Here is a 22471-nt window from a genome sequence, read left to right as displayed (position 1 = left end):
ACAATGGAGCTGGCGTGGGTAGGCCATGGCTGCCGTGTGGGAAGGGGTGGTGCTTTGTGTAGCTTATGAGAGGTGCCCCCAAACCACGGTGCAGACCCCGGCAGCAATGTCAGCTGGCAACGGCATCATCGGTGAGACGAGGTGCGGCAGAGTGAAGCGAGGCGGTGCAGAGAGTGGTGCCCAAAGTTTGCAGTGCAAGCAGTGGCTCAGTGGCAGTTGTCGTCATCGGTGAGACCAGGGTTGCGGTGCAAAGTGCGGCAGTGCCCTCTGCAGTGCCTTCAGGTCACGGAACCGCCGGCGTTCTTGGTGATGGCATCGGGTTGCAGTTTCCCTCTGTGGCAACTGAGACACGCGGTCCCTGAGACGGTACCCAGAACAAAGTGAAGTCTATGCTGTTCCTGAGACTTTTTGAGCAGGGGGCAAGCTCTACTTAAAGCCCTTGGATAAACTCAAACAAAGAAGTTGCAGAAAGTTCAGTCCAGTTCTTTCTCTGCCCCAGACAGAAGCAGCTACTGCAGGCCAACACAGCAAAGTGGTAGTTCCTCCTCACAGCTTCTCCAGCTCTTCTTCGTAGCAGGTTTCTGAGTCCAAAAGAATTACAAAATTCTGGGGTCTGGGCCCCAATATTTATACTACATTTCCCCCTTGTTCTCTTGTGGAAGATAGCATCTGTGCTCACTCCAAACCATTTATGTCCTCTCTGGACCAGCTTCATAGCAGGAGGTGGAGACAGCATTGTCCTAGGCAGACCAGGCTCATTCAGGTGCAGGTAAATCTCCTCCCACTACTCTAAATGCAGCCCAGGTCTATTCAACCCAGCCCTGACTCATCCAGGAGAGGCAGGACGCACTTCACCCCCCCATCCCCCAGTAGGTGTCTGAAGGGAATGCTCATCCACAGCACCAGTCACTCCAAAGCCAGACAGCCAATCCATAACCCAGCAAAGGCACATAGGATGGCTAAGCAAGAAAATACCCACTTTCTAAAAGTGGTATTTTCAAACACATACCATAAAAATCCTCTTTACTAAAAGATGCATTTTTACAGACTGAGTTCAGGCCTACTAAACTCCATTCTATCCTTTGGGACAGATAGCCTTTCAATAGTGAAAAACAAAACACAATGTATTTCACTATTGGGACTTGTCACACATACCAATGCATGTCCTACCTTTCACATACACAGCACCCTGCCCATAGGAGTACCTTGGGCCTACCTTAGGGGTGACTTATATGTAATAAAAGGGAAGGTTAGAACTTGGCAAGTGGGTACACATGCCAAGTTGACATGGCAGTAAAAACTGCGCAAAGACACTGCAGTGGAAGGTTTGAGATACCTTTAAAGGGCTACTTCTGTGGGTGACACAATCAGTTCTGCAGGCCCACTAGTAGCATTTGATTTACAGGCCCTGCCAATCATGGTAACAGCAATCTACAACATTGAACAGCAGTGAGAAAGGGCGCAGAGAAACTACACCAGCAAAAACATAGTCAAAACCAGGAGGTCAGAAAGCATAAAGACAGGGGAAACACGCCAAAAGATGCCAGGTCTAACACTGTTATTTATGAGTAAGTGGACTCAGTGTCTGAGGAGGAACTCGGGGCGGGTAAATCAGATTGTAGAGTAGCTCTTCCCACACTGGAGTCAATGGGAGACAGTGTACTCCCTCCCCCAGGCATCCTCACTGTGTAGTGCAGTTGCCTCAGCCCAGGCCCATCGAGTGAACAGTGTCTGCCAGTGATCCAGGCTTGGTGGTAGCGCTGACTATGCTAACTGGACTGATAATGCCCAGAAGTTCACCCTTTTTAGGGTGACTTTGTGTGGATGCTGAGGAAAATAAAGCCTTTGACAGACATGTATTGGACTTATATAGTATTTAACATAAACCTACAACCACCTGAGGCAGTTACGGAGTACACATAAGTATCCTTTGTGCGTACCATCATTTGCAATTGGTGTCCCAGGGCCAAAATACGGGTGCACTCCAGTCCTTACATTGTAAGACAGAAAGAAAGAAAAGTAAGTGCAGGGACCCAAGGCTTTTCTTAGTAGCCTGCCACTTGCTCGGCTAAATGCCAAGACTGGCTTATCTTAATTTCATTGCATGTCTCTTTCTTCTAACATTCTACACTTCCCATCTCTATCCTACTCCTGAACCTGGATTCATAACAACCTCTGCTAGCCTGTGGAACTGGATCCCACAATCAGATTGTAGAGTAGCTCTTCCCACACTGGAGTCAATGGGAGACAGTGTACTCCCTCCCCCAGGCATCCTCACTGTGTAGTGCAGTTGCCTCAGCCCAGGCCCATCGAGTGAACAGTGTCTGCCAGTGATCCAGGCTTGGTGGTAGCGCTGACTATGCTAACTGGACTGATAATGCCCAGAAGTTCACCCTTTTTAGGGTGACTTTGTGTGGATGCTGAGGAAAATAAAGCCTTTGACAGACATGTATTGGACTTATATAGTATTTAACATAAACCTACAACCACCTGAGGCAGTTACGGAGTACACATAAGTATCCTTTGTGCGTACCATCATTTGCAATTGGTGTCCCAGGGCCAAAATACGGGTGCACTCCAGTCCTTACATTGTAAGACAGAAAGAAAGAAAAGTAAGTGCAGGGACCCAAGGCTTTTCTTAGTAGCCTGCCACTTGCTCGGCTAAATGCCAAGACTGGCTTATCTTAATTTCATTGCATGTCTCTTTCTTCTAACATTCTACACTTCCCATCTCTATCCTACTCCTGAACCTGGATTCATAACAACCTCTGCTAGCCTGTGGAACTGGATCCCACACCAGGAGTGTGAAACCAATTGTCTCCTGGTCCCTATGGTAGGGTGAATGTTGGCACTATACAGTCATTGGACGAGTTTTAGAAATATAAAGGGCCAGATAAACGGTAAACAATTAATACTTTGCATAACTCTGCTGATTAAAATGGCGATTCTAAAAATTGTGAAATCCTATCAATCACAATTGATTTTTGGCAAATGTGACTGGCGTTTAAAAGGGATTTCCCCCATCTTGAAAACTGGGATTTTTGTGAAAATCATGATTTTTACACTGTGGAGAATTTTTTTCCAAATCAAGGGGTGAGGGGGGGTGACACCATGAGAAGTGCCTAACTGCAGGGGAGAGCTAGGGGGCCCTCAAATGTGTGGAAAATGATGAAAGAAACCTAAATAAAACAGGTTTGCCATTCATAAATCTCAAGTTGCACGTAAATTGCCATTACTCATGCCTCCATTTTATTGTCAAAACAACAATTGATGGACAGAATGCAGAACACTGTTGTACATTCACCCCAGTACAGAGATCTGGGCCTAAATCCATCGTTTTTTTGCTCACCATGCCATTCCAGTTTGGACCCAGCCATATGCAAATCAGTCTTGACTCTGCGCCCAATGAGAACAGTCCAGCCCGAACTGCCAGGCCAGGTCCTCCGTGGACTGTATACAAGCATTCTAGGACCGGTAACGGGCTTTCAGCCTTCATCAGCCAGGATAGCTTGACTCCAGTGGCGTGGAGAGCATGGGACCCACGTCTGGGCATACCCGTCCCACTTGGGGTGACAAATGCAAAAACAACAATTGATGGACAGAATGCAGAACAATGTTGTACATTCACCCCAGTCCAGAGATCTGGGCCTAAATCCATCGTTTTTTTGTGCTCACCATGCCATTCCAGTTTGGGCCAAGCCATATGCAAATCAGTCTTGACCTTGCGCCCAATGGGAACAGTCCAGCCTGAACTGCCAGGCCAGGTCCTCCCTGGACTGGAAACAAGCATCCTAGGACCGGTTTCGGGCTTTCAGCCCTCATCAGCCAGGATAGCTTGAAACCCCGAAACCGGTCCTAGGATGCTTGTTTCCGGTCAAGGGAGGACCTGGCTTGGCAGTTCGGGCTGGACTGTTCCCATGATGCACAGGGTCAAGACTGATTTGCATATGGCCAGGTCTAAACTGGGGTGGCATGGTGAGCAAAAGAATGATGAATTTAACCTAGATCTCTTGACTGGGGGTGAATGATTTGATTTGTTCTGCATTCCATCCATCAATTGTGTGTCTTTTGCTTTCTCGCCCTAAGTGCGCCAGGTATGCCCAGACATGGGTCCTGGGCTCACTGTTCCACTGGAATCTAGCTATCCTGGCTGAAGAGGGGTGAAACCCCGAAACCGGTCCTAGGATGCTTGTTTCCGGTCCAGGGAGGACCTGGCTTGGCAGTTCGGGCTGGACTGTTCCCATGAGGCACAGGGTCAAGACTGATTTGCATATGACCTGGTCTAAACTGGGGTGGCATGGTGAGCAAAAGAATGATGGATTTAACCCAGATCTCTTGACTGGGGGTGAATGTTTTGATTTGTTCTGCATTCCGTCCATCAGTTGTGTGTCTTTTGCTCTATTTTATTGTCAGCAAAAAATATTCTCTTTTTAATTTATTTCAAGAAAATGTTGATTTTTTCCCAAAAATAGGACTACAATTTTGTTTACAAAATATGGGAAAAATACTCCAGCTGCCCATAGCCAAAGGCCATATGCAGCCAGGGCTTGCCACCCCCTGTGGTGAGCCCTGGTGTAAACAAAGCCAAAAATAGCTCACTTTGTGTGTAAAGTTGTACTTTCATGCCAAGCATGGAGTGAACCTGTTCAGCATTTTTGCTGTAGGTGCAAGCAACATTTCCTGCACATTCTCCCACCATCCCCAACACAACTTTCATCTTTTTTCCCTCCACAGAGTTATAAGACACAAACATTTATTTCTGCAGTGCAAAGATCAAATCCCATGTTTTTGCCATATTAGAGCTGCATCATCTGGGTGTTCAGAAGCTGAACCATACTTTGCATTTTCACTGCTTCACACATGAGCTTATGCAATGAGATTGTACTCTGGGTCTGTTTAAATGTCTGTATTTATCAACAATGTGCTTGAAAGAATAGCATGGTGTAAACCATACATTCAGATTCACATTGAGTAATATGCGATTTATTAGCTAGACATTGCATGCACTGTCTCAAGAGACATGTTATATATACTTTGTGGGCTTCAGCCCACCCATAGGCTTCCCATTTGTTAGCTCCATCATCGCTCTCCTATTCTTTCTCCCCATTTGTCCATGGCATGCAAGCATCATGACTCTTCCTGTGTTTAGCACTCTCCTAGAGCATGGACCAATTACTACTATCCATGCACTGCTCCCATTTTAGAAACGGTTTTAGGAACTACTTTTTTCTTTGTTTAAATAGCACTTCACACGAGCACTTGTGTTTTCACTCGCTCTTAGCTCCATTTCTGTAAACAGGCCTGTAAATCTTGTTATCTCATCACATTTGCCGTGCATTCAATGAACAAGGTTAAATGTCAGACTCTGTTTTCCAAGGGCATTTTTATATTGCAATTGCTACTAAACAAGATGTTTCATTGCTATTTTAAGACAACCTGCTGCTGACAGCACCCTCCTGACATTGAAAGGGCTTGACTCTGTTTTATATTTTGTACCATATGTTACCGTAACATGGGCCTTAATTTTAGAATTTCCATGGACATCAGTGGCATCTATTTATTACGCGCAATGTTTGAGGTGTTGTTTTTGTGTTATTATTTGTGTCTGCCCAGGCTTGTCCATCCCCGGTCTCTCGCTGGCGGTGGAGTTCTTGATGATGACACAAGGGAGAGGAAATGGCTCTCAGACAGCAGCCCATACAATCACCGGAAGCGCCGCTCGGTTCATAATGAGCAGTTAACAGCCTGGCACCTGCGCACTGAGCTCACAGCGGCTACCACTGGACTGTCGCCAGTGTTTTGTACGCCTCTTTAGTCTGGAGCACTCTGACTTTATGGTTTAGAATAGACAGCTGCTCACGATATCATAAAAAAAGTTAATGAAACACATTACAGTTCAACTAAAGGAGTTTCTGCGGGGTGTCGCAGTTGTTTCTCAAGTTAAAAGTTGTTGCCGTGCCATATTTCACACCGGCTCAGGCAATATTTCCTAATGTGAGTAAAGTGCTGCGTATGCTGTGGGTCCATGTGTTGTTTAGCTATCAGGGACAAATGCTCGGATAGGTGTTTCTGCTACCCCCACACACATTCTGCTAATGATACACTTCTCGGTGTTCTTACGCTTGAGCTTTTTGTTTGCATACTCCTCGGGCATAAAATTCCCTAAGCTCTTCTTGTCCATTAATCGCTCACAGTTGCTAGGGACTCTAGCTACAAGTTGGGATAGGGAAAGAGACAGCACATAAAAGCCACAAGTTGAGATGGGGAAAGAGACAGCACATAAAAGTAGGGTGAAGTTTGCTTTATGGTGATTTGTTTACCCATTTATCAGTGCTGTCCTGTTGACTCTATGTACACACTTGTCTTCATTAAACATGCTTTACCATTTACCTAAATGTTTAAATACTAAAAACTATCCCTGTGTACCTGTCTGCTGTTCCACCAATATATGCACTCAGCACCAAATTTACCCAGCAGGCAGTCACTCCATCCATTTATCTCTTAACATCCTGCCTAGTTATTTACTTATATATTTTGGTGATGTCTACGTGTGTCTTTACAGCTGCCTTAATGTGCTTTGTACAAAATAGAAAATAGTTAAAAAAAAATAAAGAGGCTGACTAGAACAAGTGTGAATCACGGCCTCCCTACTTAAATTGTGGCTTAACATGGCTAACGGACATTGACAAAGTCAACATCTCTTGCATCACCAAGACCTATTGGGTTTGCCAATGCGTGTTACTATTGTTGAGACTGGGGAGGGGCAACATGCAGTGTCATCTAAAGAATTTTGGGTGCCCTGGCTAGAAATATTTTGGAGCACCATGATCAAACCAAGTTTGAATTTTATTACCCGTTTCTACTAATTCATGCCCAACTTTGCCAAACACTATTGACTTATGTGTCAAAGGTTGTGGTAGAGAAATAGACATAAGTGAGATAGAGAAGAAGCTCACTTTCACAGAGGCCCCAGGGAAGGTGTGCACTTAGCCCATGCCTTGAAACATGTCTGGTAACATGATCCATGCAGGGCTTTGCCTCTCACGAGTCATGGCCCTACCCCACACTTAAAAGGGGCAATAAATAATATATTACACTCTGCACATGTGCATACGTTTGGTATATTAGGGAGTTGCATTTGTAACTCTATAGATAAGATTAGCACTACACTTCATGGCTAATCTTTTTTTAAGATCATTAATAATTTTTGTCCCATACTATCAAACAGAGGTCAGTAGGCCAACTAAGGGCTTACCAAGTTTAGTGCAGATTAGTCAAACTATTCAAAGGTTGTACTTGCCATACAGCTCTGAAGCCACTGAACAAATGTTTAACAAAAGTTCATGGCACAGCGGACTGTAAGTCGCTTGGTGCTATTTTTTTTTATAAAGCGAAAATCAAATCAGTATTCCTCGAGAAGCATAACAAAATGCAATTGTCCATTGTGACCACCAAATTATGACCGTCAAAGTAATAGTAAGAAATTGGAGCATTAGTTAAGGGGGCTGAGAACTCACCTCAAATGTTACAATCTTTGTCAGAGTGAACCAAAACAATCAGTATGCCTAACCCTCTGGTAGCTTGACACAAAGCAGTCAAGTTTAACTTAGAGGCAATTTGTAGTATTTGTGCAGGACCCAAACAGTAATGACGTGAAAACACAACACAAGAAAAATCCCAAACTCATCTATAAAAAAAGAGTACATTTTCTAATTAAAATAATACACTGAAATGACAAATTCAATAACTAGAACCAGTGATATGATAAAAATGGCTCTAAAAAGCAGAAAAGACCAACCACGGTTATCTGGTTAAGCCAGGTCAAAGTCAAAAGTTAAGGCTGACTACGATGGAGTGAGGGTCGAATATAGGGACCAAGTTCACCCTGGTGAAAAGTTTGTCTTCTGTCTTAGAAATGTTTATGAAGAAAAAGTGGTCGTTGACATGTCATCAGCTGGGCAAGCAGCAAGCTTGATTCAAAGTGGGGCTCGACATTGGTGGGTTGCTGAAGAGCAGACCCCCAGTGCAGTTGCTGACAAAGGCGGGAAAGCTCGGGGGGGCAAAGTCAAAGGTCTGTCCCAGGGAAGTTCTCGATTTCAACGGGTTGCTGCCCTCTACTTTTGGACTTGGAAACGTTTCTGAAAGTCAGATCTCCTTCAGCAGGCAAACCAGCTTGCTGAGGCCGAACGGGGATTATACGTCGACGGCTGCAGCTCGACTACAGTCCCTGTTTCCAACAGTTCTCCTGACAGAAAGTTGGAAAATAGTGTCTAAGTCTCAGATCTTGCAGTTTGGGGATAAGAGGAGAACACAAGCTAAGGATCCAGGTCCTCAGGGGCACCACTTGAGGGGACAGGACTCACTCCAACAGAGCCCAGCAGCAGAGTCCAAGGCAGGTCCAGTTGGTACTGGCCAGCTGGGCAGATGCAGGGAAAGCGACCTCTCGAAGCTTGTTGCGTCCCTGTAGCTCAAATAGGTCAGCCAACTGACCATAGAAGTAACTTCTGGGATCCTTGGTTCAAGATAAGCAGGTCCAGTCTTCCTCAGTTCTCTAGACAGCAGTGCAGTCTTTCTTCTGGTTGTACGCAGCTGTAGGAGCGTTCTGAGAAGAGGTCTGTGAGGATCACTTTCATGCCCAGTATCAGCCTGTAGGTGGAGGACCAGCCTTTGTCCGTCCCCTCAACTAATTCTGGTCAGTTCCTCTATTCCCACTGTGTTTGGTGTCAACCTGACTAGAGAGACAAAGCTAAGGCAGGCCTCGGCCTGAGCCTGGTCTGCCAGTGACAAGGAAAGCATCCCTTTCAAGATAAGGAAGGGACTACTTGCAGTCCTGCAGGGCATCTTGTCAAGGCGAGAGGTCCCACTCCCCACACCCAGAGCCCTTATTCCACTGTCTGGGAGCAGAACACATCTCATCACAGGGGAGTTGTCAGGTGACAGCTAGACACTGGCAGAAAAGCCTTTTGGTTTTAGGTAGGAAAATTAGAACTTTCTAAAAGTGTTCTTTCCAAAAACAGAAATTTACAATCCAACCTAACCATTAAGCTGAATTTTAATTCACTATTGAAATGAGTTCTTGAACCATTTTTCTAGCTATTCCCAAACTTAATTTAGCATTTATTAAAGTTAATATTGTAAACAAGGGTTAACCTATGGTAGAGCCAGCTTTGTCACAGAGAAAAAAATGATTTTGGAGGCTTTTAACTGCCAGGACATTTAAAACATTTATACATTTCATACTTTTTAAATACCACCTACACTTGCCACTGCCCTACAGGCTTTTAAGGCCTCCCTTAGCAATGCCATATAATATGTGTTATAGTGCTACTGTAGTGAGTGACACAATGAGTGTGGCAGCCCACCAGCAGCATTTAATTTGTAGGCCCTGGCTACAGGTGGTACTTTATACTAGGGACTTACACACAAACTAAATGTGCCTATCATGTACATACCAATATTACCATGTTTATCATGGAGAGTACAAGCACTTTACTGCTGCTTAGTAGGGGTAAAGTGCACAGTGTCCTACAGCCAACAAAAGTAGGGTTCAATAAAAAGGCAAAAAATCCCTGGTGACCCTGTAGGAAGGGCAAACTACAACAGTAGGTATGTCACAGCCTCTGGTATCTATGGCACGGAGCAGACAGGCTTAACTTTAGAGCCAATGTTTAAAATATTTCTGCAGTACTTAAATATTAATAAAGTCAAAACAAGAAAACTCCCAAACCAATTTAGAAAATTAGAGAATATTTTAATAAATAAAATTACACCAAAACAACAGAACACAATTAATGGAATCGGAAAATTGAAGATTCAAAGTTTAAATTAAAAAACTAGAGCCCAAAAGTCTGGGTGCACTTGACTGGCACTAAGGTGAAAGTTAAGGCCAACTGAGATGGAGAGCGGGTCGGCTACAGGTACCAAGTTTGTCCAGATCAAAAGTTGCCTTTGGATTTAGAAACCTTTGGATTTAAAAACTTTCCAAGAACTCAGATTTCCTCAGTGGGCCAATTGACGGAGGTCCTGCTGAAATGGATTTGCTGCTGCAGAGAAGACTGTAGCAGGATCTGCGGCAAACTCAATCCCAGCAGTGATGCACCCTCGGTGGATTGGCTTGGCAGGTTGTTCCCAGTCAAACATCGGTCTATGGGCAAAAAGTTGGCAAAATGTTTCTAAGTTCCAGGTTTTAGGGTTAGCCAGGAGGAGTACACTATGACATCAGCTAAGAGCCCCAGGACCATGGAGGCAGCACTTGGAGCTCAGGACTCACTCCAGCAGGGACCAGCAGTAGGGACCAGGTCAGGTCGCGATTAAACTTGTGAACAGGAAAGGCAGGAAAATACACCTTGAGGCTTGTTATAGACCTATAGTACAAGTAGGTCAGTCAACGGATCCTTGAAACCACTTCTGGGGTCCAGGGAACAAGGAGAGCAGGTCCAGTCTTCATCAGGTCTTCAGACAGTAAGCCTGGCCTTTTCTACATCTTCCATAGGTCCAGCAGTATAGTGTTCTGAGAAAGGTAATCTGGATGCCACGTTTATCCCCAGAAGAAGCCTGTGGGTGGGGGCAACTTCTGGCCACCCCCTAACGAATGGGGTAACAGGAGTGACCCTACCCACATTTTCAGCACTTCCTGTGAGTTTTTCTGTAAAGGATCTCACATGCCCCTCTCTCTCTAAATCCAACATGGCAGAACCTTTCTTCCCTTAGAGCTTCCTGGGCCCACCCAGAGGTGTGACTATGAAAATAGCCAACCCCTCCCCAGTGGTCATTCTAAACCAGTTCTGGGGCAGCTCCCCCTCCCGCAGGAGTTGATGCCAGTCTGACTAGAAGTACAAAAGAGGGGGCAGGGCAAGGTATGAGCTACATTGCCTGTGGCAGGGCAGGCCTCCTTTAAGGTCCACCACGTGCCTGGGCGCAAATCCCAGGCCATTGTGTCAAGGGAAGGAAAACACCTTCCCACTTCAAAGGCCCTTTGTTCTTGTGCTGGGAGCAATTCACACCTTCCTACAGGGGAGCCATTAGCAGCCAGGTGATAGTTGGAATACTTTTTAGGTTTGAAGTTTTCAGGCAGAGAAAAAGCGATTTTCTAAAATACCTTTTCCATAATAGTCAGACAAAATTTGATATTTCTATTAAATGAGATTTTGTCTAACTAATAAATATAGTCCTAGTAATATGTTTCTAGCTTTTACCAAACCGAATTTAGAAACATAAGGTGTAAAAACGTAATCCAGTGTTTTTCTATGGAACCAGTCAGCCTTGCCACAGTGAAAATAGCTTTTAGGCTTTTATACTGTAAGGACATGTGGATCATTAAACGTTTACATGTCCCACTTTTAAACACCATGCACTCTTTCTTTGTGTGCTAAGGCCTACCTTGGGGGTGACTTATTAGTATTTAAAAGAAAGGTTTAAGCATGTCAAAAGAGGTTATTTTGACAGGTCAAAGAGACAGCTCAAAAACTGCTCCGCCACGCAAGTTTTAGTCCTGGGCCGGTTTATTGTATCACCGCAGTGAATGGCACAATGTGTGCTGCAGTCCACTGGTGACATTTAACTTACAGGCTCTGGGTACACTTTGTGCCATATACTAGTGACTTATGGGTAACTCAAATGCACCAATGGGGTGTATACCAATTTTATCGCATTTAAAGTGGTTGCACAAGCCTTTTACCAATGGTTAGCAGGGGTAAAATGTACATAGTTCTATGGCCAACAAAAACAGGCAAGGTAAAAATGAGTAGGAATACCATGCAAAAGATGGTCATCTCCAACAATTACAAACAACTGAATTGTCTTAGAGCACAGTGAAACACTCACAAGGCCTGCCCTCCCAATGTCCACAAGCATTGGGAGGAAAATTAAAAAAATAAAACAGCATCGTGGGAGATCTGATGCTGGATAATTAATTTGGCAAGCCTGCAGCCTCTGCTGGCCTGGCCTGCACCGGGAGGCTGAACACCCACTTCGCAACATCCCGGTCTTGAGAAACAGCCGGTAAGGGGTATCTGGCTGCCCTCTGCCTTGCCCAACAGCTGGGGCAAAGGAGTATTTTTAAAGATTTTCTCCCCTGCCTTACCCATGAGCCAGGTAGGGGGATATGACCTTCCCTCCCCAAAGGGCAGACGGGCCCTCGTATACATCCCCTCTCCTTACTGGAGGGTGAGGGTAAATAGACCACACCTTGTCTAACTGTCTTTTAAACAACCCCCTTTGCACTGCCCAAGGTTAAGCGGTGAAAATGGTACACAACTATAACACAAACTGTTAAGATTTATCAAACCACCCGCTTGCTTTGGTCAAGGGCAAATGATAAAATGTCCCCTTGTGCTGCAGTAATTCACTTTAATATTGACTGCAAGATATTGTGCTATCAGAATATTGCACAAAAAAACAATTTATGGAAGGAATGCTGAACAATGTCATACATTCACCCCCAGTACAGAGATCTGGGCCTAAATTGATCTCTTTTGTTTGCTCACCACATCACCCCAGTTTGAACCCAGATATATTCAAACCAGGTTTTAAGGTATCACCCCTCATCAGCAAGGATAACCTGAATATGGTGAGCTCAGGACCCACATTTGGGCATCCCAATCGCACTTTGGGCGACAAATGCAAAAAGAACAATTGATGGACTTAATGGTGATGATGTCAAACATTCACCCCCAGTACATAGATCTGGGCCTAAATCCACATCATACACCAATACACCAGCGATCATAGGGCTAACATAGCAAAAATGCAAGACACCCTGGTGAGAGCTGCAAGGATGACATGGAGAGGAATTAAACTTTGATTGAGCTGCAGCCCCGCAGCACAGGGACAGTGTCAGATGCATCACATGCACCTTACACAGATGCACATAGGAGTCTGAGCACAAGTAGAGTCCTCTCTGTGATAGACAATTCAAACAAATCATTGCATGCCTTTGGCCAGCCAGCCTCTCACTCATAACTCTCCTTGGGGGACAGTCATGAGACACTGTCAGACCTCCTCTATGTTTAAAAACGTGGGCAGGGATCCGGGTTCAGTGAAAAAGGGTTTAATGACAGGCAGCCAGTGGAAATGCAAAGGGCAGGCAGCCAATGTTTAACTGTGTTGGAGGATGAGAAGTTTAAGATGGGGAGAACATGACAATGTATTGTCTAAAGGAACAATGAAAGATACCCCTAATTTATTGACATTTTCTACAGGATGTTTTGAAGACCAACAGTTGCCTTTTACTTTAACTGTTGTGCCTCCCAGTGGTATATTGCTTGTTGGTGAGGTCAGGGCTTTAAGTGGGCCAGATCTCACCGGTGCTGAGCACCAGCAGTTTTTTAAAGGGGCCCTCGAGACGGGACTCTATCTGGTTTTGTTTTGTGCCCTGGCACAGGCGTCCATTTTTTCCCGGACTGCAGTGACAGCAGGCACATGGATGTGCACGAGCTCACTTCTCACCAGTGGAGAAGTTACAAATGCAAAAAGAACAATTGATGGACAGAATGCAGACCAATGTCGTACATTCTCCCCAGTACAGATATCTGGGCCTAAATCCATCGTTTTTTTGCTCACCATGCCATTCTAGTTTGGACCCAGCCATTTGCAAATCAGTCTTGACCCTGCGCCCAATGGGAACAGTCCAGCCCGAACTGCCAGGCCAGGTCCTCCCTGGACTGGAAACAAGCATCCTAGGACCGGTTTCGGAGTTTCACCCCTCATCAGCCAGGATAGCTTGCCTCCAGTGGCATGGAAAGCACAGGACCCACTTATGGGCATACCCGTCCCACTTGGGTGACAAATGCAAAAAGAATAATTGATGGACAGAATGCAGAACTATGTCGTACATTCACCCCAGTACAGAGATCTGGGCCTAAATCCATCGTTTTTTTGCTCACCATGCCATTCCAGTTTGGACCCAGCCATATGCAAATCAGCCTTGACCCTGCCCCCAATGGGACCAGTCCAGCTCAATTGTTTCTTTTGCATAGTGGAGAAGTTACGGCATGACATCATGCCAGGTGAGCGTTGTAGGGGATGGGAAATCCTTTAAAGATAGTAATTTTCTCTCTGGATTTCCCTTCTCTTTTTGAAACTCAGGAGCAGCAACATTGTGGTGGTGTCACCAAGGCTTTAAGTGGAAGCTTTTTCAATATTATATATAACAAGCCATAGTTGCTGCTTATTTATCTTATGCAACTAGCAATCATTGACAAAGCCAATAGTCCTGACTTGTTGTAGGTATGATGTTACTTGTTGTATCATATATCTTGTTTGCAATGACAGACACAGCAAAATATAAGTTGGGTGACACACTATGCTAAGCACAGATTTTTGGCTTACGTGCTTTTAAGCCCCGCCATTAATTACATTGGCCACGCCCCTTTGAGAGACCCCCAGTTTTTTCATCCCACCTAAAGCTCTGGGTGAGGAGCATTTGCTTGGTCCTCATCGTGGTGTGTCATTTCCTGTCACACATGGTTGGGTTGATGAAGGTTGTTGATGCATTTTGTTTTGCTTATCAATAAATAAAGTTAATCATTTAAAGGGAAGGTGTTAGTTGCCAAGGCTAGGATAGGTCAACGATGCAGTGGGAGTAAGGAGTTGGAATATGTAATTAAAACGAGATATGTTTATGGTATTTTCCTTTCTTGTGGCGGGAACCAAATTGGTAAAGTCCACTTTTTGCGAAATCTTGGCTGGTGAGGTGTGTTTCTCGTCATTTTCTTTGTGTTGTGTGTGACTTCTGTTACATTGTAAGCCGTATCCTCCTAGTTACGATTCTCTTGACCATGAAATCACAACTGATGTTTCCGCTGAAGTTCACTGTTGTCATGTGTATTGGAGCAGCCAGGTACAAAGGAGCTTGTTGTGTTTGTTTTGTGTGCGTGCTTGCGTGCATGTCTTCCAGTTCTTCTTAGGAGTCTTAAGTTCTCACAGCTGCCAGCTGCCAAACCAGAGAATACTTGCTAAATCTGGTTCTAGTTTGCAAGTTGTTCACTATACCTATACTTTTGGCTAATATAATGTATTTTTGCGCAGTTTCAGTAGAAGCGGGGGTCTGTTGCATTTTAATGGAGTTTTTTCCCATGTTTCGCTTTCAGAAGTCTGTTGTGGTAAATGACGTTTTACATTTTGCAACACGTAGCTGTCTCTACTGCATCCGAGTACATGCCAGGAAACCCGGGAAATAAATAGACTCATTCATTTTTTTTCTTAGAACGAAACAAAAGGGCAAATACCAAGAAAAAGCCTTCCTTGAACCGACACCTTCCCCTTCATTAAAGAGTGTACTTCCCTGCACCAGTCTGTTCTGTTCGAGCGGTGACAACATTTCAGCTTTTGTGGGCACTGCCTGGTCGAAGTGACTTGTCCAAGTGCCATCACGTGCATTGTTTCAGAATATTTATGTAACACCCTCCCCTCTGCACTAAGCACGCGAGACCTGAGTCAATGCTTTCTAAGCACTGTTCCGAAGAGTGAAGGCAAACAAACTGTGCGAATTACCACAAATATATGTGCTAAAAAGCCTTAGGTTTTAGAGAAAGCTCAGAGAGAAAGTGCAAGGAATAATTCAGAAGTAAATTGTGCCGGTCTAGGATTCAAAGCAGTAATGGCTGACACATTGAGGCCCAGTAAACACATTTTCAATCATAAATTCGAGGCAGAAAATAGCACGAGTTTTACATTGTGCAGCAAGGGATAGAAATCACCACTGTTCCTTTGACAGTGGGCATCTCACATGCCAGGGAATAAAATGCAGTCACAACTAATGGTGGCCGGAGGTCCTTGAAAGTGGTGGGAGGGCTGTAAATGTCAACACTGAATAGCAGTGAGTGAGTGTGACTTCCTACAGGGGGAGTTGAGAACCCCCACAGAAAATATTGAAAAGTGAAGCTAATAGTTTATACTCGCAGCACAGCATTTCCCCCAATTCTAAATGAAGACGGGGAACCGGAAGTGGGCTGGTCGGAAAAATGCAGATTTTTGTAGGCCTCCTGCTCCAAATGAGGGCCTCAGGGATCGAAGTGCAGGTTCCACACTACGGCAGATGGTGGAAGGGAAGCAATATTTGGATTTTAACAATAGCAGATACAGTGGCCATGATACTTAGGTGTTACTAAAAATTAACAAACACTCCCACTTCTAAAGGAACTGGATTAGTTCGAGTTGATTTCTGAGATGGGGGCACTTTCATGCACAAAGCGGTTTTTAGGTCTCGGCTAGCGAAGGCTGCGCTTGCGCAGTCTCGCTCGCGAGATTTAATGACTTTGAGTGACTTTTAGAAGAGGGGCTTGCTCCCGCCCCTCTTCTCTCCTGTTCTCCATTGGCTGGCCTAGTAAATGCTGGCCAGCCATTGGAGAAGAGGTCCCGTCACTCCGATCCTGCCCCGTCCTTTTCGGATCGGGGGGCGTGTTTTTTGCGAGAAGTCTCAGGGAGGAGACAACAGCAAAACACGCCCCCCAATCCGAAAACGAGGCTGCGTTTCTCCGAGGCATATCTTCTCTGCCTCGGAGAAAGGCGGTGGTGTCCCGGCGTTGCTCCCTCACCTGATCGCCTTGTGTAGGACTTGTTACTGGAGCTGTGAACAGAAGATTAATTATGTTGACTAAACAAAACAATGTATGCATTTAATGCAGTTTGATATAGCGCAGACTTTACCCAAAGGTGTCAGAGCGCTTTACACTAGAACCATATAGTACGTTACATAAGGAGATTTAAACAATGGTTCAAAAACAATGGTATTTGTTGTCGGAGTGTCAATAGACCCTGGGGGTCAATGAGCTGAATGTCCCCAGCCTCACGGGGAGAAAATAAGGTTTAGTAATCAGTGCAAACAGCCGCTCCACGTGCATTTCGAAGCGTTTCAAAACACGCAGCCATGCTTTCCAAGACAAGCATTTTTGTTCCTGATTCCCTGTTTTAGCAGACCGCACGTAATCGTCCGTTTACACCTGGTGTCCTGTTTGGAGAAAAACACACAAGGGGGCGACTTCGCAGGTCTCCTGCCTACAGCAGGCACTTCAGCTGAGCTCCCGTTTCCCCTCCCCCCAAATTGAGCGCAGTCTGCGCAGAGCGCCCCTCCCCTGCCTGCTGCCGTTGTAAGAGGCGGAGTGCGGGGCCAGTGAGTCTGGGCCGCCTGGGAAAGCGCACGCATAGCTCGGTCCGGCCGCCATTCCTCTGTCCCCGGCGACACCTGTTACTGCAGCACCGGAGCGGACGGAAGGTAAGAGTCCGGAGCCCGCGCGCCCGCTGCACCGAAGAGCACTGCGGAAAGGGAAAGTGCTGGGAGCCGAGGCATGCGGGAGACCCATGTCCGTTTAAAGGTACAGGCAAGCGGCTGAGCTCGCCCTCCCCCGCGCTGAAATGTGAAACTGGGCTGACCCGGTGGAAAGGGGACTTGTGTAGATTCGGGGTGCTGCACACTTCCCTGTTCCCGTTAAGTGTCCGAGTAGAGTCCAGTGCAGGTTGCTCCGCGGTGATGCCGTTCGTGTCTTCTGCCTTGGTAGCTGGTTGTTGTCCCTGCTTTGCGCTTTTGAAATCCTCCCGCGTGCAGTTTTGCTTTTGCTTCCGCGGCTGGGATGCCTCCGTGCATTCCTGCCTGCTTGGGAAGCCTCTGTGTTGTGGTCTGTGATATCCATGGTTGCTGCTTGTTTACCGCCGGAGTCTGATCCCTACATGTGATTCTTGTGTGCTCTCCCCGCAGGGTGTGTGCACTAATGCCCATGGCTCTGTGCTACGTTCTAAGGGCTGTCTGTACACCGTTGCTCCTGCTTTTGATGTCAGTGTATGGGGGCAGCCTCTTTGATGCTTCTTTTGCAACTGCCTGAAATATCTTGAATGTTTTGTTTCAGTACTAGTGATGGTTGTGTGTTCGTGCCTTTGGTGCTTGTGTCACACTGCCTTTTCACTGCAATTCCTGAATTTGGATGCCCCTGTCTGTATGCAGCTCCTGCACGTATCTACGGCATTTTTCATGACGGAGGTCCATATCTAGGCAACCAATTGCCCTGTACTGACGAGAGAAACACACGGTGTGCACAGGGCGCAGGTTCTACTTTTTGCCTCACCTGCCATGGACCCAGCCCCACACACCCTTTACTGTCCCTCCGTTTTTGTGCGCCTCCTACTGTCAGACTATGCTTCTTTGCACAGTGGTATATCCATTCCCAGCAGCAGGCGTCCAAATGAATCTGGTGGGTCAGTTAAGCGCTGCTCTCGAATTTAATTGTGGCTTTGTAAATGGAAACCCAAACATTCCACAGTTTTGTTTGTGCTGTGCTTTTTTTCATGCTTAACAATCCTTATCACTGGTGTTCTACCATACATCTAGAACAAGTCTGCTCGACAAGCCGTGTAAACCTGACAATTTACACCCGCGTGGTGTCACTAAGAGGACGTTGTTTTGCTACTTGTTGATTCAAAAATCACAATTTGATACAGTTATGTTAATCAGTAATTTTTGTCAAATTCGCTCACTTTTTTAAACGACTTTGCAACACTGGAGCTGTTAAACAAATCGAGTGATGGCAAGAATTACAGATTACAAATCTGCCCACTACTGCTGTTCACCTAGGCCTAATTTTAGGGAAGAAACGCCATCTTTGGTGTGGGGAATGTAAGGTGAAAGTCTTGTCTAGTCATTACAAACCCCTTTCCGACTCTCAGGCGCCTCTTGAACAAATGGGTTATTACCCGTGGTTATGTTACACTTATCTACCATAGTGTAGGCTTTACTTTAATCTGTTTATTAATTATTCCGTGCGTTATCGTGTTAGTGATGCACTATTTTACTAAGGGATGAAAGTTCATGTGGGAATACAAACCTTAAACCTGCTGGCTGCTCTTAGATTTCTTAAGCAAGCTCGCAGCCCAATGGCCAGCCTTGGCTCCTGTAAGAAGGGTGGTGTTGGTGACAGTGCTATTTTTAGGTCTCGGCTAGCGATGGCTGCGCTTGCGCAGTCTCGCTCGCGAGACATAATGACTTGTGGTGTCATGCGTTGTAATGGTATGCGTTGTAATGGTATGCGTTGTAGTGCCATGCGTTGTAAAGGATGTTCCGTTGTAATGCCTGCTTTGTAAGTGTAGTGCGATGTAATAGTTGCGTTGTAAAGGTTGTTTCCCGTCTGGGAGGAGCGTCACCGCAACCTGTGCTGCTTTTGCCTTTAGTCTTTCACGTCTTTAGTCCATGATTTCCTCAATAGCCACTCTAAGATCTGTGTGTGTGTGTGTGCTAGGCTGTGTGTGTGTGTGTGTGGTAGGCTGTGTGTGTGTGTGTGTGTGTGTGTGTGTGTGCGCCTCTGTGTGGTTGGCTTTTTTGGTAGGTGGCTCTATGCGTGGGTGGCTCTGTCTGTGGGTGGGTAGCTCTGTGTGTGTGTGTGTGTGTGTGTAGGTGGCTCTGTGTGGGTGGCTGTGTGTGTGGGTGGCTTTGTGTGTGTGGCTCTGTGTGTGGGTGCAAATGCAATAGGTCTCGCATTTGAGAGCGATTAAGCTATTGACATTGAAAATAACAATGCCGTTTCTTTAAATGTTTTAAAAACAAAAACATAAACAAAAATAATGTCATGAGCAGTGCCAATAGCTCTAACTTTAACAATGCCGAGACCATTGCATTGTAAATGCTTGTTAGTCTGGTGTCTGGCTGTGCTGGGCACAAACTCTACTTTTAATGTGACTGGATATGCGGTGTGAGGAAGGCTACATTTCATAAAATAAAACAACCAGGATGTAAAACCATTACATTTGCCACACATGTAGAGCACCATGACATTTTCCAATTAAAAGAAAATTAACTGAAAAATAATGAATAATTTCAGAAGGTGGCTTAGAACAGGTAAATATCCCTTAATGTACTCCAAAATGTGAAAAAATGTGGGGGTATATTCTCAAGAACGTGCGATAATCGTCGCCAAAATAGGTTAAAACAATCTGTCTATCGTGGGAAAATAACTCTGTGTTAACGTCGTATTCTCAACACGGCGGTAACATGCGATAGTATCCTGACAATACGTCAAATGTCCGTGATAAGAGGCCCTGTACGGCCATAAAAATCTCAAGCCTAACGTGAAAAAAGTGGCGATGGGCCCAACGCGATAAAAAAATCAGCGAGAAGCTGCGCTGGACCTGCAATTCACACACGTTAGGCGGCAAAAATCAGTATAAAAGCACACACAAACAAAAACAAAACAACTGCGAAGCACAATGGAGGCAGCCGGAGCAAGTACAGAGGACAACCAGAACCCCCCACAAGCCCCACGGAGGACCAGCCTGGGACCTCGGGGTCAAAGAAGGGCAAGGAGAAGAAGAAGAGGAAGACGCGGTTCAGTCCGCAGGAAAACAGGATCCTGATAACAGAGGTAATAGAACACCATTAACTACTGTTCGTCACCTCCACTGTGTCATTGGCAACAAAAACAGAATATGGCAGTCTGTTGTACGGGACAAGCATTGGGTTTGAGGATAATACTGTGCTGATACCCTTTGACACAACCAAGTCTATCCTCAAACACTCTGTGAGCATCTTGAAGAATATGCTGAACTTGAATATCATCGTGCACCACCATAATTTGATTGGGGGACCTCGGATTGAAAACAATGTGCAGATCATATTGGTGCATCCAACCAAGGATTTGGGGAACCCTCTTTGGCAACATAGATCTTTCCATGGGTACTGCGTATGTCAAAAGTATCTGACCAGACATGTACCCCAAAATATCAATGGACTGGCCCTGATATCCAGCTGGGTTGATATCCTTGTCCAACAAAGAAACCCCCGCCCAGGTGGTTCGAAAAAGAGACTCAGGAATGATTGTGAACATGGAACCAGAATCCCCCATCAATGTGATATCTTTACCACAGACATTAAATACAGCAGTGGGTCTATTTCATCTAGGAGAGTCTTGAATGACTCCAACCAATATCTGAATGCACATCTCTCCCACAACTAAGACCTTATTTACAGCTGTTTTGTGATCGTCACACTGTTGCACCACATTTAGTTTGAATTTAGACTTATCGGATGAATCACATTGCCTACACATTCTAGCATAGTGCCCTTTCCGCCCACACTGCTGGCAATTCTGACCAATGGTAAAACATCTTTTAAAGTCAGCTAGATGGTATTGACTGCCACAACGCAAACACTCTCTTGTCTTGAGTTTAGGTGTGGCACCAGAAACATTAGGAGATTTAACAGGTTTTCTAGAAACAGCATTAACATCAACATAGTCATCTTTGTTTTCAACTTCCCATCCTCGTCGCCAAACTTGTTGAGACGGATGCTTTAAAGAAAGACCAGCAGACCGCGTGTGAAAAGAAGATCTTTACTGAAAGCACAACCTGGCATCTGACCACCTGAACGACCCAGCTGCAACTGTCGATCGTGGAGTGCCATCAGCCTCACATTCTAGGAACGAAGGAAAGAACGTGGTGGAAGAACGTAAGGAGCATGAAAGCTCCAACTCAGGTAAGAGAGAATATGGTAAGCAACTTCCCAAGTAAGAAACTTCACAATACAGTCCATCGTGGACAAGGTGCATGCAGTCGGAGGGTTGAGGAGGAAAATGGAAGAGGTCAAGAGGCGCTGGAATGATGTGAAGCGCAAAACCAAGCAGAAACTCGAAACAACCAGAAGGCAGCAATGCAGACTGGAGGTGGGAGTCCAGAGCCACAGGAGGAGCTGGATGAGATGGAGGAAATGGTGTCCACAGTCACCATTGCGGAGACAGTGGCAGGAGTTGGGGGACCGGACACTGCTCAACATGACCTGACACAACAGCAACAGGGTGAGTAACGACCAGGGACTGGGGGGATGGTGGAGATGGGCACAATGGCACACATGCACAATTAAGAATAGCACAGTGCACACCCATAATGACTCCGGATCATGTCCCTGATACCCTTGCCACACTGCAGCACACATACAAACAGAAAGTAGGCCCCCGTCGACTATGTGCCCAGAGGGGGCCCTTCCCACACATCACCAATCTCACAACCAACCCATGCACATGTACCAAACCCAGCAAAGAGGCGTGTCTGTGAGCCACACTGACAATGCAAGTGACACTGCATGACAAATAGCATGGCTGCAGTCAATATCCAATGACATGTTGCACGCCACGACACTGAGGTGGCTGATTGTGGACCTCATCCGTAAAAGAGCAGGTCACACTCTGACACATCCACGTGCACAAACAACCCCTGATGTCAAAAACACATCTGCGGACAAACCATGCCCCAGAGCCCCAACTCCCACCAAGAGCCCAATTCACCCAAGATTTTAACATCTCAGCACTGTATGAGCACAGAATGCAAAGGCACACCACCTGAAAGGGACAAGGGCCAGCAAAATCACAGCTGCAGGGGCGAATCACCCAAAATGCAGCACACACACATAACATCCAGAGCACAACTGCATTGACAACAATGTGGTACAAAATGCAACATGTACACAACAGAAAAGAGGACACAGCTGCTGCCGCTTGTG

Source organism: Triturus cristatus, chromosome 4_2 (assembly GCF_964204655.1).
Source record: "Triturus cristatus chromosome 4_2, aTriCri1.1, whole genome shotgun sequence".
Lineage (NCBI taxonomy): Eukaryota > Metazoa > Chordata > Amphibia > Caudata > Salamandridae > Triturus > Triturus cristatus.
The sequence above is the reverse complement of the archived record's forward strand: the minus strand, read 5'-3'. Positions refer to the sequence as shown.